General features: G+C 40.8%; 1 long non-coding RNA gene across 1 annotated transcript; it reads right to left on the reverse strand.

Moving 5' to 3' along the window:
• Positions 1 to 1,131: 1,131 nt before the first annotated feature.
• Positions 1,132 to 9,803, reverse strand: LOC121002172. Its single transcript, XR_005779240.1, has 3 exons — positions 7,001 to 9,803; positions 4,172 to 4,176; positions 1,132 to 1,184 (listed from the first exon to the last, which is right to left on the reverse strand). It is a non-coding gene; the product is annotated as an uncharacterized LOC121002172 (long non-coding RNA).
• Between the last annotated feature and the right edge of the window lie 457 nt (positions 9,804 to 10,260).

Genomic DNA, 10,260 nt, shown 5'->3' on the forward strand with positions numbered 1-10,260 from the left:
TATAAATATATCAGGGGTCAGTACAGAGATCTATCCCATCATCTATTCATCCCCAGGACTGTGACGAGGGGACATCCTCTGCGTCTGGAGGAAAGAAGGTTTGTACACAAACATAAAAAAGGATTCTTTACGGTAAGAGCAGTGAGATTATGGAACTCTCTGCCTGAGGAGGTGGTGATGGTGAGTACAATAAAGGAATTCAAGGGGGGCCTGGATGTGTTTCTAGAGCGTAATAATATTACAGGCTATAGCTACTAGAGAGGGGTCGTTGATCCAGGGAGTTATTCTGATTGCCTGATTGGAGTCGGGAAGGAATTTTTTATTCCCCTAAAATGGGGAAAATTGGCTTTTACCTCACAGGGTTTTTTTGCCTTCCTCTGGATCAACTTGCAGGATAACAGGCCGAACTGGATGGACAAATGTCTTTTTTCTGCCTTATGTACTATGTTACTATAACTCCTGTGTCCATCTTTCTACACCCAGTCATGAATCTGCTTCTTACTCAGTGTCTAAATCCCATCACTGACCGTCCACAGGCTCTTCCCTATCTCCGTAGTGTAATAAACAGAAAGCACATCCAAATACATCTGTATCTAATCCTAACATGTATGTGTGCGATACTTCCTGCTGAAGTGTGTATCTTAGGCTACTTTCACACTTGCGGCAGAGAGATCCGGCAAGCAGTTCCGTCGCCGGAACTGCCTGCCGGATCAGGCAAAATGTATGCTAACTGATGTCCTGATCAGTCTTAAAAATGCCTGATCAGTCGAAAAAATGCATTGAAATGCCGGATCCGTCTTTCCGGTGTCATCCGGCAAAAAACGTATCCGGCATTTATTTTTTCACCTTTTTTTCAGTCTGCGCATGCGCATACCGGAAGGACGGATCCGGCATTCCGGTATTCTGAATGCCGGATCCGGCACGAATACATTCCTATGGGAAAAAATGCGGCATTCAGGCAAGTCTTCAGTTTTTTTTCGCCGGAGATAAAACCGTAGCATGCTGCGGTTTTCTCTTTTGCCTGATCAGTCAAAATGACTAAACTGAAGACATCCTGATGCAAACTGAACGGATTACTCTCCATTCAGAATGCATGGGGATAAAACTGATCAGTTCTTTTCCGGTATAGAGCCCCTGTGACGGAACTCTATGCCGGAAAAGAAAAACGCAAGTGTGAAAGTACCCTAATCCCATCTTCTATGATACAGCCCGCTGAGCTGTGTATTTAATCCCATTTTGTATGATACAGCCTGCTGAGCTGTGTATCTAATCCCATTTTGTACGATCCAGCCTGCTGTCTATCTAAACCCTTATGCACACTACCATATCCATTTATCCGCTAAATAAGGATACTGTCCGTGTGCGACCAGCATTTTTTTTTGCAGTCCCATTGATTTCTATGGATCTCAGGTTTGCATTATGAGGACCAGAATAGGACATGTTCTTTTATTTGCAGAACTGATATACGGATGTGAAAAACACATGGACCTCATCAGGGTGCTTTCCTCATCCATATATCAGTACAGCAAAAGATAGAACATGTCTTATTCTGGTCCTCATAAAACCCATAGAACTCAATGGCTCTGGGAAAAAATGCACATCTCACACAGGCAATATCCTAATTTAGCAGATCTGCTACTTGGAGAAAGCAGAACGCATACGGTCGTGTGCATGAGGCCTAATTTTATCTTTTTTGGTCCTGACTGCTGAAGGGTTTATCTTGGGCCATCATGATGAGCCTGGGAAACACGGTGTGTGTGTCGCCACAGCTCCCAGGCCAACTGCACTCTCCTGACTGAACTGACGTTATGACAGTAATGTATGACACAGCCAGTCTTTTAGGCTACTTTAACACTCGCGTTTGGTGTGCATCTGCACAAACGCATCCGTTCAAATAATACAACCGCATGCATCTGTTCAGAATCTTTAACATAGCCAAAACGGATCCGTCTTGAACACCATTGAAAGCCAATGGGGGAAGGATCAGTTTTATATTGTGCCAGATAGCAGCGGTTTGGTGTCCGCCTCCAAAGCGGAATGGAGACGGAATGGAGGCAAACTGATGCATTCCGAATTTGGAATGCAAACTGATCCGTTTTGGACCGCTTGTGAGAGCCCTGAACAGATCTCACAAACGCAAACCAAAACGCTAGTGTAAAAGTAGCCTAAGGGTTGGCCTGGAAATTGTGGCTAATACATGGACTGAGACATGGATTTCTGGGCCGATCACAGTAGTTTGCATGATCCCTATCACTCATACTGAGCTGCCATACCAGTGTCATCCACAGTGCCCCCATAACGGGGACATCCAGTGCTCCCATAACAGTGACATCCAAAAATCCCACATAACAGTGTCATCCACAGTGCCCCCATAACAGCGACATCCACAGTGCCCCCATAACAGCGACATCCACAGTGCCCCATAACAGCGACATCCACAGTGCCCCCATAACAGCGACATCCACAGTGCCCCAATAACAGCGACATCCACAGTGCCCCCATAACAGCGACATCCACAGTGCCCCCATAACAGCGACATCCACAGTGCCCCCATAACAGCGACATCTACAGTGCCCCCATAACAGCGACATCCACAGTGCCCCCATAACAGCGACATCCACAGTGCACCCATAACAGTGACATCTAGAGTGTCACTGTTATGGGAGCACTGTGGATATCACTGTTATGGGGTCACTCTAGATGTTATCTACAGTTCCCCACAACAGTGCCATCCACAGTGCCCCCATGTGCCATCCACAGTGCCCCAATGACATCCACAGTGCCCCTTGTGCCTTCCACAGTGCTCCCCATGTGCCATCCACAATGCCCATGTGCCATCCATTGTGCCCCTAATGGCATCCACAGTGCCAAAGTGCCATCCACAGTGCCCATGTGCCATCAATAGTGCCCCTAATGACATCTACAGTGCCATGTGCCATACACAGTGCCCCCAAAGTTCCCATGTGCCATCCATAGTGCCCCTAATGACATCCGCAGTGCCATCCACCTTGCCCACAAGGGCACCCATGTGCCATCAAAAGTGCTGTTTAGACAGCACGAGCTGTGGTTGCACACATCTGCCTTAAAATAAACTTAAGAGCTCTCTGGTCCCAGTGGTGGGACTCCCACCGATCAGGCACTTTTTTCACTATCCCTTGGATTGCAGATATGTATTGATCATAAGAAAACCCCTTAAAGTGGAATCTGTTACATCCCCCAAGCCCCATTAAGTACATTACTACAAAAAATGCACTGCTCCTGTTGACTGCAGATCACCAATTTATATGACCATACTCATCCCTGCTGTGTCTCCACAAACCAGCACTGGAATACATTGCAAGGACTCATGAGCGCATGCATGTAATGCAGAGGACTAGAAGATGAGTCCTCTCAATGTATTCCAGAGCCAGTTTGTGGGCACACAGCAGGAGAGTGGGTAGGAGCATGGACATAGTAATTGGCAATCTGGAGTCAGCGAGAGCAGTACTATTCATGTAGTACTGTACTTAATAGTGATTGGAGGAACTGACAGATTCAGTTTAATTATCGAGTTTCTCTGTTTTGTCTGAAAGGTATGTTTTTAAGCAGTAGATAGAATTATAATAATCTTTTCACAAATTAGCATGGTTTGTGCCTCAGTTTTTTTAGTGGCAGGAAACTGCCTTGTTCTTGACTGATTGTTGTCCACTTTGACCTATTGCATTACTATAAAAAAAAAAATAACCCTATTATGTTTCATGGTATCTACAATGGCTTCTGATGCAAATACATGAGGTCTCTCATATTTGTAAATTACTGATGGCAGGTGTACTATGTGGGTCAGCCTTTTTTAGTGACAGGGTTTACTCTCCTTACCTTTGCAGCAATTGGAATACATAACAGTCAACATTTTATACCATAAGGATCTATACTTGGATCACACGAATAGAATTAGTTTACTGCTCTTTCACCAATTAATTGTGACATCAAGACATATAGTTTAATAAACCATTTCCTATTCTATCTATATCAGTTATTGATATCATAATTTTGCCTTTTCTATATTGTTTTTATTTTAATGCATAACCAATATAGTGTTTTATTTATTTTTTTAACGATCCACTTCTCAGTGATATTTTCAAAATTTATTTTTGTGTGTGCAAAATAGCAAATTTTTGCATCTTAAAATTACCTTACCTTTAATTATGATTAGAAGTCTTTTTAAAGCATCTTGTAATGCAGACTGCTGTAACTGAAATTGCTTTGCAAAGATTAAAAACCGTTAGCCTACCTGCAGCCCACATAGTGGATTATGTGCATTTTTTCTGCGTGGATTTTCATGTGGAAAAACTGCAACGTAATACAGTACCAGGAAAGGGAATGAGATTTGACAAATCTAATGTGCACTTTACATATTTTTTCAGTGCAGAAGCTGACATGCCAGGGTGGATTTAGAAATCTGCAGCAATTCGAGAGGTAAAAAGCTGATAATACCAGAACTAGACATTTCTCACTGAGACATATTACAATGTGTCTTATGGTCGCTTGCTCATTTTCTGCCTGTTTTCAAGGATACAAAACTACCTCTTGGGCAATACATCTTTCCATAAATCACTGCAAAAAGTGCACCACAATGATATTCATGAGTGATCTCACTATGGAGGTATGTGGGAGCTTAGATGTGAGTTAGATCTCAGCACCATTCAGACCGTGTTCACACACCATAGGTAGTCTAGTGGTAGGACCCACGCCACACTGAGATACCTTGACAGTGGTGCAAAAGGGCTCCGTTATGTTCCTGACTGGAATACATTGGCTAAAGTCTCAGTTTTTTACATCAGCCTGAGGGATTAGCCAGTATTGTCAGTTGCATATCATTGTGGTGCACCTTTTGCAGTGATTTATGTATTTGTACATTTTCATCCACACACTACTCCATCTTGTGTAGGATGCCTTTGTGGTGCATGTGGTCCGCTGCCGACATCCTCCAGTGTATGTATTTTTTGCTGGGGATTGCCGTTAGCAACGGATCACATTAAGAGGAATTACTCCCCCGGTTCTAAACACGCTACAGTGTTTGGGGTTTTGGAGAATTTCCTTCCATTTAGGCCACTTTCTTTTAGTGATTTTTCAATACAGTTTTCATCTGCAGTTTATCATAGGAAAGATTACAAAAAAACAACAACAACATGACAAGAATGAAATCATTTATCATTTTAAGGCCAAAGGATCAACAAAGAAACATCTATGTATGATATTTCACAAAGTACAACACATGAATAAAACAAAGTATACTTGGTGATACATATACCATACATTGTTACTGTTAACAGTATATATAACAGATATGCACACAAGCATAAACAGCAAGGCAATACAACTAAATTAACATTCATAAAATTTGCATTTCTGGAATGTATCATTGATCTATTGTAAATGTAATATTCCGCCTAGGATATACCAGAACATGGAAGCTCAATAAATTGCCTTTGTCAAAATGTTACATTTAACAAGAATATATTATACTGAAGAAGCTATAGAAAGCAACGCCCTTGTCTAAAAACTCATGAAATTTACCCTACCTAAATGACTATACATTTTGTCTTGCACTATGACTATTCCAAGTCTAAAATAGTAATACCGCAATCCCCAACCATATTAACATCTTTGTCACTTCTGGGGCAAAGCTACTCTCGACCCTTTTCCGGGAGTAGAAGACTCATGATCTATCCTCAGGATAGGTCACCAGTATCTGATCTGTGGGGAGACTGACTCATGACACCACCGCTACGCAGCTATTTGTAGGGGTCACATACCAAGCACAGCGTCCTACATTGTGTAGCGGCTGTGCTTGGTATTGGAGCCCAAGGGCATTTACTTGAATGAGACTGAGCTGCACATGGGCAATGCGACTGATGAATGTAAGGTCATTGGACTAGGAAGAAGCTGCAGTCCTCACCAGAGCGCCACAGCCTCTTCAAACAGCTGAACAGGGGGCATGCCAGGAGTCGGACCCCCACCAATCAGACATCGATGACCTACCCTGAAGATTCGTAATCAATATTCTACTCCCAGAAAACCCCTTTTAAAACTGTGTTTTTGTTATATGATGAGCTGTATTCCTAGAAATACAGTAAGTGTGTGTGTTCAGCTGGAAGAGTTGTATGGAAAATGTAATTTAATGTAATTAAAAAACATATATCTCTGGCTGTGGGTATGTATTCCAGAAAAGGGCAATATTCCTCATTAGGAAGGGCGTATTTAATAGACATCAGTGTTTTTAGTACACATAAGCTGTTTAATAAAAATCTATCAGTACTTGTGCCTTATTCTGCCATAGAGATGCACAAAAGTGAATCATGCAAACCCCACACAAAAGACCACACTAAGACTGCCATTTTGAGAAATTATACAAACGTAAAATCCTTTAATCCTGTAAGTATACTGAAAGACCGAATTTGCTATAGATAAGACTATAGTCAATCTATCTTGTTCTAATAACATCCCTGATCACTGTAGTATACAGTCGTATTTCAGTCTAACCTTAGAATGAGCATTATCTGATCCAGGACATGAATCATTTATGGCTTCCTCAGTTACTTTCTTTTCACTATTACTGAAATGTCATGAATCGTTCAGTTACTCTCTCACTTTCTTATCCATTTCATCTTCTTTCTCAGCAGTTTCTGCTGCTGCCTCTCATTTACTTTTTCTTCTACTGTATTATATCACCATCTGGACAACTTACATTATCTTCAAACCCTCTATCTCCCAACCTCTGACTTTACTCCAAGTTTTCTCCTATCAGGTCCTGGGGCTGTGTAAAAACCTAAAAAAAAAGGCAAAAAAAAAAAACTACAAAGGCTGCAGCAAGATTGAATTCAGCTCATCAGATCGCCATCCATCTGATTGACATAAAAAATTAAACCGTTATCTTCTCCTGCAGACTGTTGGCACATTGTGACTGCTCTCACATTATCTGACACATTCATTATGAAAGCTAAAATTAATACAATCTAACAAACAATAAAAAGATAATATTCGGCAAATATATAACAATAATGACTTGCTATAAACAGTAAATCCGAATCACTCAGCGAGTGTGTGGTTAAGGGGACATCTATATAAAGACAATCTGTCATCATATAAAGACAATCTGTCATCATTGTTGGCACCCCGAAACAGCTAAATCCACCATATGCTAATTAGATGCCAAGTAGATGCCAGCTAACATTCAAGTGTGTATGCTGTAAACCCTCCCTGCTATCCTCTCCTTTGCTCAAGAGTGAAAGCCACAGTGGTCTCCTGGGTTACATTCATCCTATGATGGAGTGAGCCACTAGACCCGCCACTGAAGAGCAAGTGGGAAGGTTTACAATCAAGAGGCCAGGGCATACCTGTTATATTAGGTTATCCCCTATCCACAGGATAGAGGATAACTATTATCATGGGGGTCCTACCGCTGGGGGCCCCATCAATAATTAGAATGGGAACCCCATACCTCCTGCAGCTACCTTGAAATGAACGGAGCGACTGGTCAAGCATGCGTGCAGCCGCTCGTTTAATTTAGATGGGAATTCCAGAGATAGCCGAATACACGCATTTAAGACTGGCCGCTCTGTTCATTTCAGGGGGGCCTGCAGGGCGTACGGGGGCCCTGTTCCCATCATCGGTGGGGGTCTCAGCAGTAGGAACCCAACCAATTGAATAGTTACCTCCATCCTGTGGCTAGGGGATAACAATCTAACCAGAATACCCCTTTACATGCAAACTAGACACTTGGCAACTAATTATCATTTGGCACATGACATTAAAATTTCATTTTCACAGGTATTTGTAGTCTGCTTATTGTGTACCTTATATAAAAGAGTTAGCAAAAATCCCCTATAATACTTAATGGGCCACCTCTAGTTTGTCATGATCACCCTGCAAAACATCTAAAAATGCCTTAGACATTTCCCACCACTGACACTGAAATGGGTTGTTTCACCACAGACAACCTCTTTAATATAAGATCTGTCGCGGTGCTCAGCTGCCATCTAAACATTTCCACTGCAGAGGGAATGTAAGTGGCCATCCAGGTTATTCATGGACAGCCCAAATCAAAAACCACTGCTTAACAATGGCTCTCTACTCTGGCTCATAGAGTAGGGATCATGAGGTGAAAACATATGCCCCAATAAGAAAACATAGACATGGGTTGTCAATGAAATGGGTTGTCCCATGAAAATTATTCTATCTTAGAAACCAACACCAACACGTAATTAATATTTAAGTATAGCCACCGAGTTATTTAATAAAATGTATCTTTATTGTGCCCCCTGCTGAAGCACACCGAGGTGGTCACACATGCTCAGCTCTGCTCATTCTTTAACAGCTACCAGCCGAATTTACTGTTAGAAGCTGTGAGAGCCGCAGAAGAAAGGACACAACCGTTGAGCTGCCAACTTGAAATAAATGTAGCAGACCAATTGGAGTAATGAATGAAGGAAGCTCTGGATCCATGGCAGGCACAGGGTTGATTGTAGCTTTGTTAGAAAGAGATTGTCATGAACTCTATGATGATGTCCGATTTTCATTTTTTACATTAATCATGGGACATTTGATTGTCCCAAAACACTGGGCACTTCTACGGCTTAGAGGAATCCTGCTGTCATTTGGTGAATATTTAGATGCAGGATAAAAGATCTGACCACATTACTGGTATTGGGTTATGTGTCATGCCAATAAAATTTATATTATCAAGAAGTCAAGATAAAGTAGAATCAGCTGTCTGGTGGCTTCTCAGTGAAGCAGTCACCCAGATTTTCTCGAAATCTTACAAATAAGGTTCATTCAGATGATCTCCATCCTCAGACATGGTCTCAACACCAATACTGTTGTAGACAAATTGAGAAATTAAGACCGTGTCACTGAATAATGTTAAATTGATGTAAATTCACAGATTGAAAATAGAACTATAAAATGAAGTTTGTAATACACTTTCAAGACTGGCATTGAATAAAATCTTTGCTTAGAAGGCTGTCAAATTTCCGGTAGCAGAAATCTCTGTTAATGGAGAGAGGGGTAGATTATATAATTTGAGGAGAAAATGATTGGGCAAATTGAAATCCTGCTGCCAAATCCTGAATTGTATTTACATTCATACATAAGATTTAAATCATGCCGGATAAGACAGGATATATGGTATTTTTATGTATACACCATTTTACTGTACATGTACTAATGTCATTTTGAAAATGAGTTGCAAAACTTGTGGAAGTGTACCAAATTAACACTATTCTCACATCTGCGTCAGAGACTCCGTCACATATTACATCATTAGGACATGACAGCACCGCATGCAGAACCTTTTTTTTTTTTTTTTCCCCATCAGGGCCACAAACTCCTTATCGGCTGGGTTCTGTTGGGTGCCACTGGATCTGGAACAGAAAAACTGGCACGTGGATATATGTGAATGTGACAAGGGTTTTGAAACATGATCAACAAAAAATGGAATGTAAAACAGGTCTGATGCTTTATGTTGAAAATACTGCATGTGCTTCATAAATTTGGGCACGTTTCTGACATATCGAATCATACCAAGTTAAAAAATAACAGCAAAAATGAAAAGATGCCAAAAACAGAAGCCACACTTATAAATGTGGAGCATGTGACAATATGTGCCCCAGGGCTTCCTTTCAGTACATGGGCAGAATATAACTTCTGCCATTTATACTAATAGGGCAGCAAGAAAACAGAAGTCATGAAACTGAATCTAAATGTATGTAGTTAATGCAGTGGGGTTATACAGGTGAAACTCGAAAAATTTGAATATCGTGCAAAAGTCCATTTATTTCAGTAATGCAAACTAAAAGGAATTGCATTAATGTAACTTAAAATTAGAATATTGTGAAAAGCTTCAATATTCTAGGCTCAAAGTGTCACACTCTAGTCAGCTAATTAACCCATACCCCCTGAGCAAAGGGTACCTGAGATTGTGACTTTGGGATTTCATAAGCTATAATCATCCAAATGATAACAAATAAATGCTTGAAATATCTCGCTTTGCATGTAATGAGTCTCTCATATGTTAGTGTTACCTTTTAAGTTGCATAACTGAAATAAATGAACTTTGCACGATATTCAAATTTTTCGAGTTTCACCTGTATGTTAATACATAGTTTGGTTATACTTTTAGTATATAATGGTATGTTTTAAATATTTTTTTTTCCCCATCATAATCAACAGCTAATTAATTATAAAAACAGATTTATTCCCTTTACTTAATGGGCTATTCCG

Source organism: Bufo bufo, chromosome 5 (assembly GCF_905171765.1).
Source record: "Bufo bufo chromosome 5, aBufBuf1.1, whole genome shotgun sequence".
Lineage (NCBI taxonomy): Eukaryota > Metazoa > Chordata > Amphibia > Anura > Bufonidae > Bufo > Bufo bufo.